Source organism: Pogoniulus pusillus, chromosome 2 (assembly GCF_015220805.1).
Source record: "Pogoniulus pusillus isolate bPogPus1 chromosome 2, bPogPus1.pri, whole genome shotgun sequence".
In the NCBI taxonomy this organism is placed as follows: domain Eukaryota; kingdom Metazoa; phylum Chordata; class Aves; order Piciformes; family Lybiidae; genus Pogoniulus; species Pogoniulus pusillus.
In genome coordinates, this window is record NC_087265.1 from 37,058,765 (window position 1) to 37,083,337 (window position 24,573).

At 42.8% G+C, this 24,573-nt stretch overlaps 1 long non-coding RNA gene across 2 annotated transcripts in view; it reads right to left on the reverse strand.

The window, feature by feature from the left end:
• LOC135188014 (uncharacterized) overlaps window positions 1–24,573 on the reverse strand; it is a 77,666-nt gene that overhangs the window by 23,437 nt on the left and 29,656 nt on the right. The window contains exon 3 of one of the 2 annotated variants that reach the window (XR_010307539.1): window positions 22,870–23,093. The exons of the other annotated variant lie outside the window; for it this stretch is intronic. This is a non-coding gene — a long non-coding RNA (uncharacterized LOC135188014). Of the gene's footprint in view, window positions 1–22,869; window positions 23,094–24,573 lie in introns of those variants that run through there. 2 annotated transcript variants of the gene reach the window in all.

Here is a 24,573-nt window from a genome sequence, read left to right on the forward strand (position 1 = left end):
AATGTAAAGACCACCTTTAATTGCTACCACAAGAAGTTGTTATGGTAACTGGAATTTTAAAAGTAACTAGGTTAAACTCTGTTTCTTTTTATCCAAAGCTCTGCATAAACAAATTCTGATTAAAATATCAGGTTTAATTTAATCAGTTAATTAATGTCACTAAATGTCATTTATCTTATAACTCTCATTTATATTCAGTGCAAAATTACCTAACTTGCTGAGTTCTAAGTACTCAACCACCAATCTGGTATTCTGGAGGAGGATGACCATAAATTTATGTCTGGTCATGAAGTGGTTAAAATTGAAAGCACTGCTTTTATATCATATGAGTGCCCTAGTGTTTTCCTCAGCAGCATGGAAGTAATGCCATTAGGTAATCCTGCTATGAAAGTCAAACGTGTGCTATAGAATGAAGATGTATGCTTTGCTGGTTTCTGTCTCTCTAAAGCAAGTATCTTTCAAACCCTTCTCTACTGTCTGTCTCATTTCTCTTCTGCAGCATCCAGACTTTCTGTCTCTGCACACTCTCCCCCCAGGCTGTCTCACCTTTCTGTCCAAATCACTCTTTCCTCTCTCCTCTGTCAGAATTGGCAAATAATTTCCCACCCTAAACCCTTAAATCAGCAGTGACATTTCCTCTGCTGCAGCTATATTTTCCTCTTTCAAGAGCTGCCTGTCTCTCCATTTCACAGTCTCTGCCATGTGTATCAGTACTACCTCTCTTGCTCATTCCTGTTCACAGAATCACAGAACATTAGAGGTTGGAAGAGACATACAAAGATCATCTAATCCAACCCTCCTGCCACATCAGGTCATACAAGGACATGCCCAGGCAAGTTTTGAGGAGGAGACTTCATAATCTCTCTAGGAAGCCCATTCCACTGTTTTGTCATCCTCGAAGTGAAAAACTTGTTCCATATGTTCACACAGAACCTCCTGTGCTCCAGCTTGCACCCATTGCCCCTTGTCTTATCATTGGACATCACTGAGAAAAGCCTGGCTCCATCCTCCTGACAGTCACCCTTCACATATTTAGAAACATTAATGAGGTCTCATTAATGAGGACACCCCAGATAGTCCCACAAATGCTTTGAGTGTCCTCCAAGTTCATGCAGACAAGTTCATCTCTCTGTCCATTTCACAGGCAAGTTCCTTTGTAACTTCCTTTTACCTTTCCCACCAAACTAAATCTGCTTGTCCTTGCTATCCACAATCTGAACTGCATAGCTCCTGATAAGCTCTCGATCTTCTGCTCTTTCCTCCCTTCCACCCCCTCGCCCCTACCCCCCAGGTTAATAGAGTGAAAGGCCAGGAAAGGTTCATTATTACCATTTAGTGTAACAGGCTACAGAATTGCACCTGGGCATTTTCATGTTGAGCCTGTAACTTCTGTTTGAATGATTAGTGTAGCTTTTACAAAGACATCTAGTCTTGATTAAGAGACTGCAACTTATAGAGAACCTTCTACATCCTTAGATAGCTTGACCTAAATATTTAACCCTCTCTGTTATAAAGAAAAAGAGTGTCACATCTTTCATCCAAATGTGCTTAGCCTCAGCTGACAGCCCTTGGACCTCTCTAGACTTCAGCATTTTAGTAATATTTTCTCCCTCAAGGAAAAAAAATTACCATGGGTCAGCTTCCCTGTGATAATCACCAGTCCTCATGCTCCTACCTACAACAAACTACAGCATGACTCAGGTGATATATTAGGGGAGCCTATCCACCAGGGTAAGACAGGTACACACACTCGCAGAAAGGGGGCAAAGAAGCCTTGCAAAGCAGCTGGTCTAAGGTAATCTATTTTCCCTGGTGCCTTGTCTGTGTGTCTTCCTTTCTGCTGCAGTTTCCTTCCCAGGGGGAAAATTAGTATCAGAATTTTTCTCACAATGTTGATGCTTATATGTGTCACCCAAACTACTTAGCCTTTTAGATAAGCCAGAAAAGACTTTTAAGATCTTTTAAGTTTTTCATTGCAAGGCAGAATTTCCAGGGCCAGGAATCATTCTTGCAGTTGTTTTTGTACTGCTTGTCTAGTTTTCTGCATTCTTTCTGCACATCTGAGCATGAGCACCTGTGCTAGTTTGAAGCAGGCTAGAATATTTTGATGAGAAGAACTAGATTACAGGCTGTGAAAGGAAAACAATGGTGATGTCTGCTTCACTCACAGTCTTGCTGAGAAGTATAGGAACAAGAAATGAAAAAAAACATTAGATAACACTCTCAGCATCTCTCTCTCTGGGGCTGCTGGCTGAGCTGCATCTTACTCTCTAACCTCACTCTCCATTTTGGGATAACCCACTTTGCTTCTTAACCTCTGGACGAACCTCCATTCTTCCTTGGGACTGGGGTAAGGTTGAGAGGGGCAGGGGGAAGGTGAAGGGGTGGTTGAGAGCCCCTCCTGGGGACTCAGGTTTCTGGGAGGGGAGTTGTGTTTCTGTATCACCTTTTACCTTGTATATTTCTGTATATAACTGTATATACTGTAAATATCTGCTTGTGTATTGTGCTAGCTGTAAATATAAGCTTCATTCATACTTCCAGAGCTGGCTGAGTCTAGTCTGGGTGATTTCTAAAGTGTGTGTGGGGCAGGGAACACCCAAACCATCACAATGTGTCATCCAAATTACTTCTTAAGCTTTTAGATAAGCCAGAAAAGACTTTTAAGACATTTTCAGTCTTTCATTGCAAGGCAGAATTTCTAGGGCCAGGAATCATTCTTGCAGTTGTTTTTGTACTGCTTGTCTAGTTTTCTGCATTCTTTCTGCACATCTGAGCATGAGCACCAGACACAGAATTCAGCAGATTCATTAGCAATCCTGTATCAAGAATACGATTCCCACTCAAGCTCTACTAAATTTGTTCACTTGTTCAAGGATTGCATCAGTCCCTGTAGCACCAGCTTCACACTGGAAATTCACAGTCATTTGTTCATCCAAAATAGCCTTACATCCTTTCCAGAATTTCTGCTTTCTAGTTCTCAGTCTGAAACTAAAAATAAGACCTGCCTTCTTGGTTTGTGCATGTGTGACCTTCCCAGCAGCTGTATGCACACACCAGCTTTCAAAGGAATCCAGCTTACCAAGCAACTCAGATCTTGCCCTAGGAATGCTCTGTCCTTATTAACATCACTTAACATGCCAGAGATGTTTATTTAATCTGCGAAGTTTGCCTAGCAGTGCCACCTTCTTCCACCTCAGTTGTAACTTCTTTTGCATTTGCCTCCAAGCTTTCAACCTTGATTCCTTTTCTGCTCTCAAAACTTTAGCTTTCTAAACCACAACTCTGAAGCAACAATTTCCCAAAAGCACCAAGCCTGTCTCCAGAGCAGTGCAGCAAATCTTAAGACTGAAGAAAACCCATTAAAAAAAGAAATCCCAGAAATTATGGCTTAAGAGAAGTACACAGAAAACATCAGAGTGTACTGCATCCACTCTTTAATCAGTGGCTGGTTATTCTTTTAAGTGAGTCAGATCCCATTGTTGCAAAGCTTCTTGCATACAGTTAATGCTATCAGCATGTTATTATAAATCACACAAACAGCTAATGGATATGCAGTATGTGGCTTGTAAGCACAAGCATGCAAACAGCTATAATTCAATTTACTTGCCTTTTTTGGTGTGCTGTAATCAATCCATAAACCAATCGTGGAAAGGATTGGGTTTTATTCTTACTAAATGGAAAAGTCTACAAGCACAAGTGGTTTCATATAGAAGAATTCTCCAAAAATTAAGCTTTAACTTAATCAACATGAGTTAAAAGATATAATCTTTCTCCCTCACATTTGCCAGATAGAGGGAAACAAATTTTACCTTAAACCTCCAAGCCCTAAACCCACAACCAAACAGTTTGTGTAACTGTTCTGCTTAGCCCCTTCACTGAAATGGACTTTTCTAAATTTTGGCAACATCTCTGCTCTCAGCTAAAGCTGGTTTTCATGTTCTGCTTTCCCTGCATGTATGATCTTCAACTGGTATGAATGGTGTCACCTGCTTATACTGAGAGTAGAATATTAGAACTGATGATACTCACTCAATAGCTAAAAGGAGACTGCTAACTGGAGTCCTACAAGTGTACACACCAAGCAGTATTTACTGTTATGGTGGAGTCTATGGAGAAGACTCGATGGGGCACTTAGTGCTGTGGTCTAGTTGACTGGATAGGGCTGGGGGATGGGTTGGCCTGGATGATCTTGGAGGTGTCTTCCAACCTGGTTGATTCTATGATTCTAAGCCACGTGTCTTGTACCACTGTTAAGAATCTAAATCCAAATCACTGGATTTATGGGAAGGAGATTTCTTGTGTGAAATTACAGGGAGAGAGTCATCAAATATTACTGCTTAACACCAACGAGTAAATAGCTTTGGAAATCACAGATCCCCAGATTTACTCAGATCCTGTTAATGTCCCCTGTCTTCTACCACACACCCAGAGTGTCTATTATTAGAGAATCCTTAGGAGTTTAGAAAATGTAGATAATTTTTAGTATTTTTGTGTTTCAGGTGTACCTAGCAAAGTAATTGATCAGAATGTGCAATCTGTTTTCTGAACTGTACTGAGGTTAACATAATGCATTCATTATTTAATGTAGTCATTAGAGAAGACTAGAATTAATGTTTTTCCTCTACAAGTTTTCAAGACACACACCCCTCTTTGTCTTTTTCAGAGAAGCTTTAAGTTTTTGGCATTCTAAAATGCCACTTTGGCACTTATAGTTTCAACGTGTCCTGCTCCTTTCTTCTCTGTCCCTTTAGCACCATGGCTATATCCCAAGTTGCACGGTGTTGAGAGAGTCATTGGACACTGGAATGGGCTGCCTGGGGAGGTGGTGGAGTCGCCGTCCCTGGGGCTGTTCAAGGCAGGATTGGATGTGGCACTTGGTGCCATGGTCTAGCCTTGAGCTCTGTGGTAAAGGGTTGGACTTGATGATCTATGAGGTCTCTTCCAATCCTAATAATAATACTGTAATACTGTGTTTTGCCACCATCGTTCTTACTGATCCTGACCTGGCTCTGCTAGTGTTAAAAGCACACTCCCAGCCTAGGGTGAGCTAGGGAACAAGAGATTTGGTGTGGGGCTTAGGACTTGCTCACATACTTGTTTTGGCAAATATAAAGAAATTCCTGTTGAAAGCAGACAACTGTCAACTTCATTTGAATGTTTTTTTCTTTCATAACAGCACTGTCAGGGCAGATTTGTGGAGGAGCTCTGGCCGTCAGCACACAAAATCTTGATTGATGCTGTTGGAGTGTAAAGTTTCCCTTCCCAGGGAACCCAAGACACAGACATACATGATGAGGTCCATTGGAATCTGACACATGGGGATTGGGTATCTGCAGAAGGAGGTTGCTGGCACAGTGCTCTGACTGACATCTTTTGCTCACAGGTATTAAGTGTATAGTAACTATTTCTGTACTCTGCTCTGAACAGACATTTTTTCCCAATAGGGAGAGGTCTGAATCCTTGGACTGGCCAGAAATTGTTGGAATAGAAAAACGTTTGGAAGCATAGGTCCAACTGGAAGAGATCATAGCTAGGCCAAGCTTGTGTACAGCCACTGAAGTTACTAGAGACACAACAGCTGGAGGATAGGTAGGGGAAAACAGAAACTGCTCAGCTGATCTCCAGACCACGTTTGACTTTATGTGCGTTTTTCCTTCACAAGTCTCTATTGCCACAGAAGCGAGGGAGAGAAGTATAGCTCAAAGAGATGTTCACTTTCTTGTTGAATGAACACTTTTGAATGAGCAAGATCAGCCTGCAAGGATGAAGATGAAACCCTGTCTTGCTAAAACAATTAAAAAGGTTAAGAAATTAGGTCAGCTCTTCAGAAGTTTTTCTACCTCTAGGAGAAACAGTGAGGCTTAATTCCATCTGTCACTCACTCCCCTCTTGAGAGAGGACCTTTTATCAGCCGCTACACCAAAAGCTTCCACATCAGACAAAGCTGATGTCTTCAGAAGTGACATGCAGAGATGCTTGTGTGGCTGCAGCATCCACAGGCAACTCAGCTTCTGTACATTTTTCACATCCCTTGGATGATACCATCATCTGCTGTGCCTTAGTGGGCATGTGGGATAAGGACTAGCTTTTCTGTTTATAATCCCTTCCCTCTAATGGGCTGGATTCACTCTGCAAACCCAGTGCCTGAGGCAGTGCTAGGCATGTGTGCTGGGAGAAGCCAGTGGGTACACCAAGAATATGGCTTATACTGGGACTGCAAAATCTGTCAGAAAGTGCATGTTATGTTAGATATTGTAATACCTAATAAGAATGTCAATGTTTTTGCAGCCAGGTGTTCTGGATAATTCTCTCCCAAAGTATCAAGGGTAAAAAGACTCAATTCTGTGTAAGTGGGCTTCCAGATCCCCCAGAATGACTGCTTGGTCATTCCTCATCTGATTTACAGCTTTGCTCAAGACATTCTGCCCAGTAACAGATTTTGAATTCAGTTAGATGCTGTTGAGAAAAGGTTCACAAAGTTTAAGGCAGAGAGAGTTCAGCTTCTGGGCATACACTAGAGCATATGTGCCAGCTGCTCCAGGCCCAAAGCAATCCTGGATTAAACTTCTCTGTTAAACAAACTTCAGATTCCTTCTGGATTTGGGTTAAATCAATCTGCCTCTTCCTTTGCTATACTGGCTATTTCCAGCCAGCTCCCAGCCCAATTGCATGTCTGATGAAAAGCAGCTCCTTGTATTTACAGGGAGTATTGCAAGCAAGAGAGGCATGAAGTTGTAAAAAGGATTTTCGCTCCCTCAGAAATGAGTAATGAACAAGATGAGCTGCCCAACAGAAAGAATTGCCCTTGACTCTGTGGATTAATTTGCTCAATAGCATGAAATAAGACAATTTAAGGGAAATTAGAATTAATATAAAACATTTGTCTTCAGACATAGACAATCCCATGGAAGAGTATGATAGTTGAGTGTACAGAGAGGTTTAGACCGTAATGCTGCAGCCATCTTACAAAAAAGGTTTAGTGTCAAATACTGTGTATGTATTTTTTCTTATCACAACACAGCTGCTATACTACTAGTGGATAATTGTACAACCTCATTTTATACAGAGAGACTGACAAATATGCTTGCTCCTGCTTACTATTTTACCTAATTTATTAGTAGCATTTGTTTTAAAGTAGCACCCAAGAGACAGGTCACAGTCTGACTTACTATCATGCAAACACAGACTGAATAGACTGACACGGTCTGAAATCTCTTCTTGCTCTGCCATGCAGTGCTACATCTGACAGGGAATGGCCACAGAACCTTCGAGTTTTTTCTCAGCATGTTTATTTGAAAATCCCACTGCTGCTTTTTTCATAGTTGTATTATGAGGTACAAATCCCTGAGTCATAGGTCTCCTCTCCTTTTCCAAGTCCCTCTTCTTTGTGCTCTGTATTGCTTTTGTCATTTGGTCAGAGGATGATACCCTGTGGCTAGTTTGCATAAACAGTGTGGTCAAAATAAGGCTCCAGGGTCTCCAGTGATGCACAAGTTCACATTCCCACTCATGGGGATGTGATCTGAATCTGCAACTATCCCTGACAGCAATGGGTGACAGATTGCCTTGAGAGCAATTCTACCACGGTATCCAGTGCTACTAACACTATAAACTGGCCACTGTGAGCATGGCAGAGCTGCCAGCATGGCCTCTTTCTGTGGCAATAAAGTCAGGAGACAAATCACCATGGGTGTGCTGCTTTAATATGCTGTCTGCAGTTTTAAAGCTCTGCTGCCTAGAAAGTAGCTGCCCCTAGGTACATCACCAGCAATATTTATGTATGAATGGGTGAGTTCCCCACAAATAGTATTGTTTACAGTTAAGTGGGTAAATGTTAGAAATTATAATAAAGACATCTATGTGAACAGATGACTCAGCTTAATCACAGTCCTGACATTTTGGACTCAGCATTTCAGAAAAACGGCTCTGTGATGGCTCTGAGCGAAAAAGAACAACAAAGAAAATACATTGTGCTCCTCCCAGCCATGGCTCATATCCAGTGCTTCAGCAGTAGGTGAGTTCCTCAGCCATGCACTGTGCCAAGGGCTGGGTTCAAGAAAAACTTGCATTGTGCCCAGAAGATTTAACTAGATAGTCTAGATGACTGTGGAAGTCAATGGATCAGGTCTTGAATGAGAAGAGCTATAATCTGTGGTTCCTATGATGAACCTTTTGTTTGAGCACAGCTACAGAAAAAAACAGAGAGAGGCTTTCTGTTTGTGGTCCACATCTTTTGTGTTAGCCATGGTGGCCAGAGGAAGATGCTCAGTGGAGAGCTACAGGCTTGGTTCTTTCTGTTCCCCAGGTGCTCCACGTCTGCATGATAGCAGACTTTATGCCATCTCTGAGAGCTACTAGGGGGTATATCCTATTTGAGAGCAATGAGTCCTTCACAGTAGCCTGGAACATGGTTCCAGGTGGCAGGGATTTCTCCCCACTTGTCCTTCTACATGCTAAACATCTAGTGTCCTGAGGTTTACATCTCAGTTCAGCAGTGCGGCAAGTGGGCATGACTCTTCTGGGATTTATAAAGAGGTAGGGAGTTAAGTATACACCCCTCCTTCCACTGCTAAGTGAAACCAGCCCCCAGCTCCATGCTAGTAAGACAGGCAGGCAGTGCAGGGATGTGACCCAGGTTTAGATAGGGTTAAGAATGACTGACCTACAGCTGCTACCAGCTGTGCTTTGCTCCACCAGCTAGGAAAATACAGTCAGCAACGAGATTTTTTAAACTTCATTTTCTCTGCCTACAGCTGCCTGTCTTCCAGCATTAGTCTAGGGAACTGCACACCAATTACCTCATATATTCACTGAAAGTGCAGTACAATACAACTTATTGTTATATAGTGTCCTTGATAGAAAGCTGCATGAAATGCTTGACAGTACTATTGGGTTCATAAAAGTGTGCGTGGTCATGAATACATGTGAGGGTTCAGTCCCTTTCTCTTGATTCCTGTTCTCTGCTGGAAACCACTCTGTTACAATTCTCTCAATTTCAGCTCTGAGAGGAGGTGGAGGAAGGGAATATTACAGCTCCATGTCACTGTCTGCAAACGTATGAAGTCTGCAAACGTATGAAGACACAGAAAAGCCATCCTGCTAGATGTGACATAAATAGACCCAAGGGTACACACAGACATACAAACACCAGCAAATGGCCTGACCCTCAGCACCTTTAGGGCTACCAAACTGGGGAGCTGTGCACTCTTGTTGCTGCAGGAGGGACCAGATTTCCCATTGGTAGCACTTTGGCTCAGCTACACAAACTGTACACAAGCAGTTCAATCTAATCTTTGCAGCACTTGGAAAGTAAAAAGCATAATGTCCTATCATGAATCATCCATTTTCTCTAGCAATGGACCCACAGGAAAAAAGGGGGTTTGCTCTCTGAAGTTCCAATTATTTGCAACCATTTGACTAAGCCCATTTTTAAAGTCCACAATAGGAGTCAATCTTGTGGTCTATCACGAGGCAGCTGGGGCTGTGTTCAAACAGTCAGCTGTAAGGCTGAAGGCAAACTTTGCTGCCTAATGTGGCATCTATGCTCAAAAAACCTCTGGAAGATTTATGGTGTGCCTGACTGTCAGGGCTAATGGTTTTGAAGCCTCAGTACAGTCAATGGAGAGGCACAGGCATGAAAACTAATGAGCCATCAGAGGACCCTGGGGTGCATGGATAGTTCCTAAGCACAAAGTACCAGAGACTCATCCATGCCAGAGGACAGTCATGTCAGGTCAAAGTGTGGGAACATGTTGCCACTTCCTGTGCAGTAAGCAGCTCCCCTAACTTATCCTAGTCATAATGTTTAAAGGGATCTAGTAGGTGATGTGTTGTGACTTCTGAGGGGCAGCTTCCACTCTGGGTCTTTCAGAAAACATTTAAGACCTACAGAAGCAATTCTTTTTGAAGTTAGTATGGTTGCAGTAGCACCCATGTGCTGTGGTTCACACACAAGGATTTTCCTTAGGTTTGTAGGAAAAAAACTACAGAAGGAAAGAGGTGAGTACTTTAGAAAAAGTACCCAAAGACCTTGATTTCTTCTTAATAGGCCATTCTCCCTTGCAACCCTTCAATTTTCTTTGCAATAACCAAGGCACAGAACAAAAAAATCCCACACTTAGGCCTGATTTTCATTACAGCCCTACAGAAAATCAAAAAAGGAAGGAAGAAAGAAAGGACAAGAAAGTCAGAACCTCAAAAATCTCTCCATAACACAACTTCATATTGTATTATCCACACAAATAGGCAGGTATCTCTCAACTGTTTTAACAAGCAGTTGTTAAAGAACTATATTGCATTGCAAAGCTCTGACAAATATTGAGAAGAATGATCTTATGCATTCAAAGAGGATCCACCATCCCTTATTTTGTGGTGCCCTGCCTGGTTCTGGGAACCCCTGGGGATAGATGTCCAGTGAAAGGATCTGTCTTGAGCATCTTCTAAAACTTGAACTATTCAAAGCATTAGAGGTGCTTCAGGGACTAAGGAGGTGCAGAAGGAGTTCACTGAAACTATCATTAAACTTTGAGTTATTCGCAGTTCCAGGAGAAAAAAAAATGGGGTGAAAATACTTTCAGGCTGATATTAGATATGAAACATTAGTGAGCTTAAGAATGGAACAAATTTTGCTTTTGGTTGAATGAAAATTCAGACTCAAGCAGTTTAACTGAGCTGGACATTGTGTGAACAAGTTCACAATAAAATGGAAGTTTGAAAATAACAATATCATGCAGGCAAATTAAAATAGAACTATTTCATTAAAAAAAACCTTATCAAATGGAGATAATTTGAGCTTTAGGGATTTTTTTGTTTGTTTTTTTAAACACAGACAGTAAAATCAAGACTTACTTGCACATTTTCTTACTGCTATAAGATCAGGCCTCTCACCCAGGGACATGTGTGGTCCCATCTAGGGCTGACATCTCTGCAGTTGAGAGGATGGGAGATTAAACCCATCACTATGTTTCAGGAGACCCTTGCTTCTTCTGTACCCATTCAGCTTGGTCCTACCCAGGCCCTGCCTAGTGTCATTGCAATGCTGTCTGGATGATCTGGGGATGGTTTGCTGGAAGATGGAACTGTCTCACTTGTTTCTGTGGCTGCTGAGACTGGATTCAGCATTTAATAGCTGAACAACCCCCTCAACTCATCATGAAAACAGCAAGGTTAGATCCTAATATCTACCCAGTGTATTTTCATTTCACTCGGTGTTAATTACTGGAAAATGAATATTACACAGGCAGCAGAGGGTGGCTGCAGTGGGTTGGATATAATCAGCATCTCTGTGCATGTCCAAGTTAGTTTCATCTTATTTTAATTCTGGCAGTATCACAGTATTATTAGGATTGGAAGAGACCTCACAGATCACCAAGTCCAACCCTTTACCACAGAGCTCAAGGCTAGACCATGGCTGTTTAGAACCAGCTCATTATAGGCATCTGTTCAAAGGCTGGAGACAACCTCCAAAATTAAAATAGGAAAAAAAGTTAAAAAATTATCATAATGTGCTGGCTTTTCACCTCCCCTTGCTTCTTTGCCTATCAAATTAACAGAAAAGACCATTTAAAGCACTTCACATAGATGTGCTTGCTATCATAACTGCCCTGCCCACGAGAATCAGGTGCTGAGCACGGTTGCATTGAGGTGACTCCCACTGCCAGATCAATAGCTGGCAGGGCTCCTCAGCAGAGGAGCTATCAGCAGCATTGCAACCTCCTGCTTGGAGCACTCAGCATCGCCAGTCTCTTCTGCACGCAAGCATGGGAAGCCCAGAGAGAAAGGAATATGGGGCACATCACAGGGGATTCCTCCTCCATTTCTGCCCTGTCTTCTTTGTATGTGCTGGGGTTCAACAGGCATTTCAAAATGTCGAGGAGAAAAAGAAAAGGAAAGAGAATTATATCCTGCCTGTCTCTATTTTATTTATGTGGGAATGGGAGGGAGGAGACCTGGGGCATCAATTTGTTTCTGCTCTGAAACACCTTTTTTTTTTGCCTTCCCCTCCCCACCCCGTCCATAAACAGAGAGGCTTCAGAAGGAGAATGCTAAGCAGAACCGAGAAACGACACACCATTTATCCAGGTTTTGTTAAGTGATGAGATAGATTCTTGGGTGATCAATCTCTCATCTTCATTTAACAGCAATAAATCCCTCATAAAATATTCTAAACAATGCTGGACTTTCTCCTTGCTTTGCATTATTTATGCGGCACGTTTGTTATTCTTTTCCTTAAAGCAACTTTCTATATTACATCTCGTTTCTCAGCCAGAAAAAAAAACAACTTGCCACTGCAGGATGATCTCAGCGGTGTGTTAGCTCTGCCCGTCTGATCCCGACCATGTAATGCACACACACACACTGCCCCTTAGAGGTGACGTCCAGTCATGGCCACAGGGGAAAAAACATCACAGCTCCTGGGATCCGTTTGATTGTAACCTGTCTGTGCAATTCTGCCCAGCTGGTTGGCTTGCCAGAAAGAGAGCCTGGTAGGTTTTGTTTAGAACGAACGTCCGCATTTTGGTCTCAGATGATTGGTGCAAGCCTGACACAGCTCCCTTGATTTCAATGCTGATTTTTGCAACAGACGTATCTGACTCCAGCTTCTTTCCCTGGAAACTCTGCCACATAAAGATAAAAGAATCACAGCTGCAGCCACTGTGCCTTTCCAGATGCTGCTGGACACGGCCATGCTTGAAATACAAGAAGCCCCATAGAGCCTGGAGGCAAATTGTCATGTTGTCATCCACCTTAACGAATGACTAAGGAAATGATGAAAAAGGAAAGGGCAGGCTAAGCCTACTACTTCATCAACTGCTGCAACAACCATCAACCCTATTACTGCTCTGCTCTCTGCTTCCCTACTCACTGGGGACACTGCCTCAGCAAGGCAATAGGCATCCTCACAGAAAGCACGACTGTGACAACCCAGCCAGGCCTTGGCCACCTCAAGGGACACTCGCTTGTGTCAACTGCTTCTCTGCCTCCTGCCCTGATAGAACAATAAAGAAAATCTGTCTCATTCTTTTCATCAGCAGCTGTCTCTGCTCTCCAGAGTCACACAGGGTAGCACATAGACAGGGGAGGAAGAGAAGAGCAGTAAATGCTTTCTTGTGTCCATCTGCCTGATCTGACAGTAATTTTTCTAGCTATGATTTTACATTAAGCAAAGCAATGTTTATGTGTCTCCTGTGCAGGGCTGGAGGTGGGGAATGAGCAATGAGCTGTGTGGGACACAAAGCCATCATGTAAGCATGCTAGGAAATGAGGCATTTAATTTAAAATGAGCAGAACTAGGAGCTCCAGGCTAGCAAGAATTGTGAGCCACTCCCCCAACAAGAACTAGCACAGTATCAAGTCCAGAGATGCACTTAGTGTTGAAATTTCAGCTAGTCCTTTCACTCCCTGGACAGGAGAAAGCAGATACATGATAGAGGGCTGGGGCTATTCTTCAATGCAAATAAAAAAAAAGACTCCACAAACTTGGCTTGCCTCTTTCTCCCAAAAGCCCTTCCTTTTCACTCTTGACTCCAAATGCTAGGTGAAGCATCAATGCTTGCAGGTCTTATTTGCACTCTAAGCAAAAGGACTGCTATCTGAGGCCACAGATCTTCGTGAGTGAGATGACCATTTCTCTCAGCTAAGGACCTCAAACAGGAAGCAGTGTGAACTGGAATGGGGAGCATCTCCAGGGCCAAAGAGTGATCCACTCTAACTTCAGGAGCAGGAGAGAAACCATGGGTTTGGCCCTGCTGTGGTTGAAAGAAGGACAGGTCTCCTTGGAGATGGGAAAGAGACTAGGAATGAACAGCAAACAGAGAGGATCTGGCCCAAACTGACACTGGTGCACAGTTTGCCCTGTTACAGCTGTCCATACTGGGATTGTAGCTATTCTGAAATGCAATGGATAAGTGCAACCTGAGCAGCGCAGGACAAAGGCTCATGGAAGTGTAAATCAATGTCCTTGATCAACATACTGAAACAATGAACATTTTGCAAACCACTACTGGAACTGCTCTGCCTGACTTCAGTGCAAGGAAGTGGCATTCATTAATTCCTATATGACATTTCCTTTTATCTGGTGACAAGGGTCAGCCTAGAAGGGGAACACCCAACCAGACACTAACAAAACAGAAGGTGTGTGCATGTGTTTGTATGGGAAGAGTGAGTTATAAAAATACCACTTTGCCTTGGGGAAAAGCATGCTATACAGGATTTTAGTAAGTAACTAGGTTCTTGGACTGTTTCTCTACATAAAATTAGCCTAAATTAGCCTAGCATTGTTAGAGAAGTCCTCTCCACAGATGCCCCCCCTTCTCTGATGAAGATGGTCATATCTATCATGTTTGCAGCTGCATAAAACTGCAAGCCAGTGTGGCTCGGGACATGCTGAAGCATGGACATGCTGGAAAGTGAAGGGCCACTGGGTTGATCAGAGGGCTGGAGCACCTCTGCTATGAGGACAGACTGAAAGAGTTGGGGCTGTTCAGTCTGCAGAAGAGAAAGCTCCCAGGTGACCTTAATGTGGCCTTCCAGTATCCGAGGGGGGGCTACAAAAACGCTGGGAAGGGACTTTTTAGGATATCAGTAAGTGACAAGACTAGGGGGAATGGAGCAAAGCTGGAGGTGAGGAGATTCAGACTCGATGTGAGGAGGAAGTTCTTCACCATAAGAGTGGTGAGAGACTGGAACGAGTTGCTCAGGGAGGTGGCTGAGGCCCCATGCCTGGAGGTGTTTAAGGCCAGGCTGAATGGGGCTCTGGGCAGCCTGATCTAGGGTAGGGTGTCCCTGCCCATGGCAGGAGGGTTGGAACTAGATGATCCTTGTGGTCCCTTCTAACCCCAACTGATTCTATGACACCCAGAGCCTGGAGGTCAGCCAACTCAGTGCCACAACAGGCCCCTCTGTACTTGCAATAAAAGCCTTCACCATGTCTTCCCTTACCCCATCACGCTCTTTGCTTTTCTTGTTGCTCTACCTTTAAATGTGTTTTTCTTTCTTCAGAGATACACTGGTAGCACCCTTGTCTGCACACACATATTTTTGCCAGAGAGTCTTCAAGTTGCTGAGGGAAATGTGCAAAATGTTGCCATGCACAGTGCTCAACAGACACTCTGACATTGAACAGTCCTTTACCAGCAGAGGCAGGAATGCTCCTTGGGCTGCTTTTCCTGAGTGGCAAGGATGTGCCATTTGCATGTAATTGACTTTGCACAAGAGGGAGAGCCCCCCCTTCCCCTCAGGCTGCATTTGCATGTCCTTCGTAGAAAGCAGTGTACTAGTAGGTTCATGGTGGGCTAACTTGAGAGGGAAGATCTGTCAAGCACTGGGCAGGGCTTGAAAGAATGGAGTCAATGACCCAAGCACCCCCTTGCACAGGCAACACCACCACACAGACTGCTCCACTAAATACATCAAGCCATTTAAAAATGACAGAATTGTTTCCCAAGACACATTGTAAGGATGCAGAATGTACCAATCTATCAGCAACCATCCAAAAGCTCTTCACTACAATAGTAGCTGCAAAGAAGTGACTGGATGCAAGCAACCCTCAAAGCTCCCTATGAGGCTATGCTGGCCACATCCTGCTCCCTCGCCTTCCTTCTCCTGGGGAGAATAATGAAGCTTTGTCAGCACCAGGAGAAGCAAGCACTAGTAAAGCACAATGGCTTTTTTTCTCCCCCTACCTTCAAGGCATTTGTGGTTGCAAAAAAGAAAAGCATTCTTCTTATAAAAGAGAGGAATATCTAAGATAGAATTGAGCTTTACCCAGGATTCTGTATTTGACCTTCAGGGAATAGATCTGAACATGGATCACTGTCAAAACATTTCAGTTTTCTCTCTTTGCTTCAGCTAATTTTCAGAGCCTGCTCTTGTTTCTGTACTTACATGTTAACTGCAGAGGTAATCTAATCTTTAATATCTTTAGTGTTCTCCCTAGCTTGGGGAACCTATTCATGTCATCAAGAGGACAGGTGGAACACAGGCTTGCTTATTACTATTGAACAACTCCATCTTTAATCCTCGAGGTCCATTTAGCCAGGAAAGAGTTAACAGCTCTCAGTGAACAGATTAGCTAATCCTATAAAAAACCTCCCAGAAAATTGGATGTCAGTAGAGTATCCTTTTCCAGATCCACAGATCAGTGTGCTTGGAGAGGGCATCCAACTGGAGAAAAGAAATCACTGTATATGCAGGGAAAGGATTCACCTCCATTCTGACTCAGTTACACCTTCATCTTCTCACGGACAACACATGATGCCTGTCTTCATGCTTTGCTTCACTTAAGCCTATTATTACACTTTTGGAAATAGTGGAAAGCCTCTTGGAATTGTGAATTTCCTTGTCCCAGTGCATCATACTGACTTAACCATGTTGTTTGCTCAGTTCTCCCTCCTCTGCTCTTCCACATCACTTCCTTATTTCATTGGTTCCCTATATGAAGTGCTAAAGACCCTCCCTTCAATTTCTCCTCAGCATACACACACAGGTGTCCACTCACAGCTTAAGACTAAAGTCTTCCTTCTGATTCCCTTGTGCCAGTCTAGAACAAGTACCACAAGCTCAAATACCCAAGGAACCAAAGAAATCACTTTGGACTTTCTGTAGGCTAAATTGAAGTTTGCAGTGCAGAGAGAAACCTGGAAGTAACAGAGCTGATGCCAGCTGTGCCTTGAATGCCTGATGCTTCCCTGCAAAAGAATTGGTGCAGCCAAAGCCAGCATAGCTAAATGACAATGTCTGCAGTGCCAGCCCTTTCAGTTGTTACAAGACTTGTGGCAGTGTGACATTTCTTCTTAGAGCTCTGGTCCCAGGATCCAAGGGCTTGTCTGACATTCTCTACATGCTCTATCTGCTGTGGGCATTGTTTGGTTATTTTTCTTTGCTTGCTTTTGCCCCTATTTATCCTTCATAATTACGGAACAAAGCTTGGAAACAAGAACCAAACATCTAGTTTGACAAACAGCAGCTGATTAATATTAGGAAGAGAATCTCCAGCAGGCTAAGGGAGGTGACCCTTTCCCTCTTCTCAGCGCTCGTGAAACCACAGCTGTGACCAATTCTAGACCCCTGTCAGTACAGACAGTCATAGACATATGGGAGCAAATCCAGCAAAGGGACAAAAAGATGTCAGAGATATCAGAGAATCTGCCATATGAGGAGTGGCTGAGAGTGATGGGATTAAGTATACTGGAGAAGAAAATGCTGAGTGGGACATTAGCACTACATATAAACTCCTGAGGAAGGCAAGGGATAAGGAATATAGATCCTAACCATTCCCAGCAGTGTCCAGTGGCAGGACAAGGAGCAGTGGGCACAAATGGGATAAGATTTAACAAGGGTAAGTGTAGGGTCCTACACTTTGGCCACAACAAACCCAAGGAGCACTGCAGGCTGGGCACAGAGTGGCCGGAGAGAAGCAGAAAGGGACCTGGGGGTACTGGTAAAAGTAGACTGAACTTGAATCAGCAGTGTGCCCAAGTGGCCAGGAGAGCCAGTGGTATCCTGGCCTGTACCAGGAACACTGTGGCCAGTAGGACAAGGGAGGTTATTCTTCCCCTCTACTTAACACTGGTCAGGCCACACCTTGAGTCCCATGTGCAGTTCTGGGCCCCTCAATTCAAGAGAGATGTTGAGATACTGGAATGTGTCCAGGGAAGGGCCACAAAGCTGGTGAGAGGCCTGGAACACAAACCCTATGAGGAGAGGCTGAGGGAGCTGGGGTTGTTTAGCCTGGAGAAGAGGAGGCTCAGGGGGGACCTCATTGCTGTCTACAACTACCTGAAGGGACATCGTAGCCAGCTGGGGGTTGGTCTCTTCTGCCAGGCAACCACCAATAGAACAAGAGGACACAGTCTCAAGTTGTGCCGGGGGAGGTATAGGCTGGATGTTAGGAGGAAGTTCTTCCCAGAGAGAGTGATTGGCATTGGAATGGGCTGCCCAGGGAGGTAGTGGAGTTGTTATCTCTGGAGGTGTTCAAGAAAAGACTGGATGAGGCACTTAGTGCCATGGTCTAGACGACTGGACAGGGTTAGGTGCTAGGTTGGACTGGATGATCTTGAGGTCTCTTCCAACCTGGTTGATTCTATGATATTGAAATACAGCAAGTTTCATTTAAACATAAGAAAAAACCCTGTTTTTTCCATGATGGTGACTGAGCACTGGCACAGGCTGCCCAGAAAGGCTCTGGAGTTTCTGTCCTTAGAGATACTCAACAATCTGACTGGATATGACCCGCAGCAGCCTGCTCCAGCTGACTGCTTTCAGCAAGGGGTGAGACTGGGCAATTTCCAGTGATGCATTCCAGCCTCATCCCTTCTGCTATGCTGTGATTCTTTAACAGAATGCCAGAATGATGATTTTAGATGTTAATTTCTAGCTTTAAAGCCCTTTAAAATTCTGGGAGGAGAGCTGCTTTGTTTTCAGAACCTCTACCAGCAATACCATGTTATGTTTGAGCTATTAAGAGAGCAGTCTGTGAGACTGCTCCTGGCCATACACAGAGTATTAGACAGTCACATACAATGGCTTCTCATGGGCAAGATGTCAGCATTTTAACTAAGCAGCTTTGAAGGTGAAGGTGCAACACTGCAGTAGGCAGTGTCTGGGTTGTTTCTAGTGTATCTTGTATATTTGCTCATTTAAAAAAAAACACATGTGAAACTGAACATAGAAGGGAGACCTCAGAGACCATCCAGTCCAACCCTCAAATCAGCACTGAAGGGTCAACACTAAACCACATCCCTAAGCACCAGGCCCACACACTACTTAACCACCCCTAGACCATTCCAGTGTTTGATAAGCTGTATTTATTTCCCTCCATTATTTTACCTATGTGCTGCCAACAGAGGTTAAACCCCACACTTTCCTGGTATAAAATAAAAACATAAAGAAGTGATAAGCCAAATAAAACTATTGACTAAAAGTTCAAACTTTCATCGTATTTTTAAGCAGACCATATCACAACACAGATACAAACTCTTTAAAAGAGAAGGTGGCAGAAAGCATTTTGAGATAAGTTTAAGTTCTGCAGTAGTCCAATGCAGAGTTCAGCTGAATATTCAAGTATTGTAATGGGTACAGGGTAACTCACCCTGTGTTGGGCATTTAATTTAAAGTAGAGGGGTTAGTTTACATTACATATCTAAACCTACAATATCAGAAGTGTCTCCTGACTTGAGGTAGCTCAGATTTCTGTGCATCTATTCTGAAAGCCTGTAAAGGGGTCTGATATGGAAGGAATGATGAGGACTGCTTCTCTGAAAAACATCCATGAAGTGGCACAGCTGAAGTAGGAGTATCAGAACGATTTAGCAGGTAGAAAATGCAGTCCGTGGTATAACAAACATTGGCTGGTGAATTGTTTCTTAAATCCTTTATCCACTCAGTTATCAAGGGAGAATACTTCTCCCTCCAGACATGTGCTGGGTTACAATTTTCTCATAGACCTGAAATTAAATTTGGGAAAACTATTCCGGAAAAGAGTGAGGATGGAAAATATTTTGTGGTTTAGAAAGTTAATACTGAGTGGACAGTTCTGATGATTATTCTACACTTCATAATCAACTATAGCTATAAACTAAACCCAGAAATATTTAAACACTCATTGATTGGAGAAAAAAAAAAGTGACATTTTTCTTCTATTTATTTAATCTACTTTTTTTTTTTTGTGGTCTCACTCATTGTTTTCTCTTCATATTTGATCTTCTGTTTGAGTAACATGGTCATGCTGATCCGTCCTAAAACTTACAAAGCGCAAGGAATGCCTGTGCACCTGCATACATTTTCATCTTCCTACAGGCTCTATAGTAATTTACTGTGGAATTGAGAGATTTAGCTTGAAGAGAAAACGAAGCCATCAGGTAAAGCTAACCAAGTTCTTAGGAGAGAAGCTCAGGTAGCCTGTCCCGCTCAGGTCCTTGAAGTCACTTTCTACTGAAGGGCCATTTCTCAACATCTGCAACATACCAACCATGCTGTGGGGGCCCAGTAAACAAATACTTAGAATAACAAATGGAATGGTTTCTAAATATAATGTTCCACAAAGCTAACAGAAGTGCCACCTGCTCTCTAAGGTAGAAAGCTGGAGCCTATAAAAACTTCTGTGTATGCTTAATTTTACACCCTCAAGCAGCCCCAGGGACCATTCAAGCACATAAAATTGAGCAGATATGTAAACATTTGCAGAGCCACAGCTCCAAAATTGGTAATTTTGCAGCTACTGTATCTTTCAAGGAACTGGAAAGAAGTTTTGTTGCAAAGAAGGCCTTGAGGGACAAAAAAAAAAAAGAATCAGCTGTGGACAGCTGATCTCCACTTTTATTCTAATGCTTGGCTTAATTTGGCTGTCTCTGAAACTCACTCAGTTCACAGTGAAAGAATGGCACATTCCCAGCATTTTGGCATCTGAGAGACAGCAGAACATATCTCACTCCTGCTCAGAGCTGGAAGTGAAAATAGAGTGTGAGGAATCCAAAAGGAAGTTGTTGAATGCATGGCAGATGTTGTTACATTTGGCCTAGCAGTATTCCATGTGGCAGTCACACGACTGGTGATCTTAGCCAGAGGTTAGCAGAGATGGGCACTCATATGTGAGAGTTTTCTTTCAAATGAGTGCAATAAATGTTATAAGGAAACAAATAACAGCAGGAACATTATGAACAAAAAATGCTCAGAGGTAATGTCATGTAGACTGGAAAAATCAGCAGCAGTCAAGAAGGAACAAAAAAACCTGGTTTCATGGGAAAGTGGACTGAAAAAGACCTCCTAAGACCACTCTACATACTGCCATCCCATTTTCCTGAGCTTTGGCTGGCACCCAAATCTCTTACAGACAAATGCAGAGCGAGGAAGTGATACACACTGGTATGAATCATGGATTTCTGGGCCATCATTTAAAACAGGAGCTATGCCACAGCAGAGGTGCATTACTCACATATTGAAGATGATTTATGTGTTTTTTATGTAGCAGTTGGACTTTAATTATTCACTTGATTATCAATAAAAAATAAGCAGTGAGCAATACAGAATGTTAACATGTCTGAAAGGGGCATGTAGCCACTTGTGTGAAACAAATGTGCACATGCAATGAGGCATTCCTGTTCTGTCGGTGCCAAATATGAGGACAAATTCACAAAGCAGGATTAGCACATTTCTTTTTCTTTACTATACTCTCCCCACCCTTTCCAAAAAACAAAACCTGCCAACCTGTTCATCAGTTCTGTGATGGCAGACAAATGTTTCAGCAAAACACATGCCAAATATCCATTGATATTGGCTGAAATTCAATATGATTAAATGAATTGATGCTGGCGTCCCATTTGGTGCAATGCAATATCTGATCAATAGCAAGTAATTGGACATCATTTTGCATAGGATAGAAAGCTGGGGCTGTTACATCACTCTGAGTTATGGATCATATTAATCACTGCCTAACTGTTTCATCAATGTAATTTCTTTTCATCAATGTGCTGCAGTGTTCAGAGCATTGGACATAAAGCCTCTATACTGTATTAAGTGGAAATTAAAAGCTGTGCAGCCCAGTCAAATGGGATGTGGCTACCATGGGTGTGAAGAGCATTCTCACACTGCAGTGCTGAGTTACACAGCTGGCACCTTTAACAAGCAGAGTAAAGTCACGCATTAAAAACTAATAATTAAATAGCAAGAACTCATCTGGACTGGGGGGGTATGCACTCATAGAAGTCTTGCCTTCAGTTCCTCTGCCTTAATTGCAACCAGTGCAAGACCAGCAAAGAGCTAAGTCCACGCCTGGCTTTTGCTAATTCACAGGTGTTTGCCAATTGTGAAACTACTAAGGATGTATTAGGGCAGGTCTAGCAAAGGACAAGGTATGCTCTCTCAGCTCACCTTCCTAGCATGGAAGTACACCTGGTGGTGGGGATTCGTCTTGCTTACTGCATGCTCTTCCTGTTTTAGCTTTTTTCAAGCCTCTTTTTTTGTGCTTCACTCAAGGTAAGTTTGAGGAGATTGGTACTGTTGCCTTCTATCAGATGACTCAAAGAGCTTTTCTTCCCTCACATAATAGCAAGAATCCTTGCTTAGCATTTGGCAGCCACATCCTGTCTTCAGTGACAGCTTTCCAAGACGCACCTATTTTCCACTGCTGTGTTGTTTTATTCCTACTTTCCTAAGAAAGACTTATTTTAGCAACTAATTATACTAACAGCCATACAAAGATAAGGCCAGGAAATGTAAAACTGCTTACAGAAGGGAAATGAAGTTCACTACTAAATTCATTGATGCTCGTCTGCTGAGGTTACCTGCCAAAAATGGTGAAGATGTAATTATGATGGGTGTGCTGAGCACTCTGTCTTCCTGATGCAGGAAAAGCTGTCAGGTCTAAGTATTGTAGCAGTACCCAAGACAGATTAAAACTCTTTGAAAACCATAAATGCAAAGTAAATTGTAAAATCCTACCTATGGGATGATGCTCAAATACTCTGCAGGGCGAGCATGCCCTGGAGCTCAGGAGAAAGCATCTCATGCCTGGAATCTCTTCCTCATGTCACAGTGCATGTACTGAGAAGCAGGTGGGAAGCTGTGCTACTCTGTGCTCAGCTCCTTACATGTAGATATCAAGCTTATTCATCCCACCAGGTTCATCAACATTTAAGAGTAGATGTTAATTTGTTAAAAAACACAGTGCTGTTTGTCTGTAACTTTCATTGTCAGTATATAAGATGAAGTTTCCCTACTGTATTATGGTATAGATAGGTATAGCACTCATTGCAGAATATTTCAGCTTCCCACAAAACCCAACATTAAACATTCTCCCCTCCCCCCAGCTAACTAAATCATTTTTACAGGCATTTAGAGAACTCATACACTTCTGTAATTATTGCCACACTGCCTTTTTATTCTCTTGGTCATGTTCATGAGCACAATCCACTTCTCTTCACATTAATGAGTGATAAATAATTCATACAAAAAATCAAAAGAATGCCTAACAAAAGAGACATGGGCATACTTCATGTGGTGACCGCATTACAAAGTCTGGGATGTCGTTTTCTCTGGTAAAGCCTTGTAGAATGCAAGAGAAAATGGTAACCTTTCCTCACGTTTTGAGCATCCTGTAGAACAGAATACAATTAACATCTTTGTCAAATAATACAGTCTGGTAGGATGGCTTGAAAAGGTTGCAGAAGACAGCATCCTATTTCAATTCCAGAACAGAATACTGTTACACTTCCATAGGATCTTAAGGGTTTCATTCCTCTTAATGTCTGCAGGACCTTCCCAGGAGGGTTTGCACATGAGATGAGAAGAATGGTGGGAGAAAAATTACTGTAGAGAGACAGGCAAATATTTGGCCTAAATTTACAACTGAAAACCATCTTGGAAACCTTAAACATAGTGGGACTGTTCAGCTCCTCGATAGAGAGGTCAGGTGTGCTCAGAAGAGGGTTAATAAGGATAAAACCTGAAACAACAGGAGAGCGTCCAGCAGATGCATGATTAAACAGCTTTGTCTGCCTACCAGTGCTAGGTGGAATAAAAGACCCTGCTTACTGCAGTAGCCCCTCAGCTGCAGCAGAGGCAGCAACAACCAGACAATGTGAAGTTATCAGACCAGTATTCATCATACCCAAGCAGTTCAGAGGAGGCATCTGGTCCTTACATAAAAGACAAGAATTATTTTGAGCACAGAAAGGATCAAACATCTTAATATTCAGTTTGCCTGTACCTATCCAGTGTATATGGGACCTGTCAGTCATGTTCTACACAAAAGAACTGCATGGTGGCCTACTATGGACATGCTCCATTCCCATACAAACCAAACCTTTCCCACTCAATTTCACATCATTCCTGTTTTAAGCATAATCCCACATAAAAGGTGAAACTAAAGTTTGAGTTTTTCTGTGGCTGCTTAGCTTTATTGTTGCTTTTCAGGAGAGTGGAAGAAACAGAACATATTTAATTATTGTTGCTTATTCTCCTATAAGCTGATGCTGAAAAGAGTTTATAGTGATCTAAGCTCTAAGATGGATCCTGTATTAGTGTGGAAGAGGGGGCTTCAGTGTAATCAGACAAGAGGGGGAGGCAAATGGTTGGTTGGTGTTAGAGCAAAAGTACTCTTTATTTTTATTATTAGACAAACACAAAAGCTAAAAACAATCCCTTGAAAACCAACACAAAGACTGCAAACTCAAACACACAGGGGATGTCAGAACCGTGCACCTTTAATTAACCCTCCGGCATTATCTAATTGCATGAGCAGATATTACTTTTGCCCAGAGGGTCTATGTCCCACAATTCAGGGGACAGACAAGATTCACTGTGCAAGAAGCTGTTCAATATTTTCCTTTCTCCTTTCTAGTTGTGTTGTCCCTGGCTTATTTACTGAACAACATTCAGTTCATGATGAAGGTAGGATTACTCATCTTACCATGGATATTCTTGTCACATTCCTGACTTCAGCAATTGTGGACCTCACATAAATTAACACACTTGCTTTCATCTGTGTGAAAGGAGGGCTTGGCCTAGAACACAAACCCTATGAGGAGAGGCTGAGGGAGCTGGGGTTGTTTAGCCTGGAGAAGAGGAGGCTCA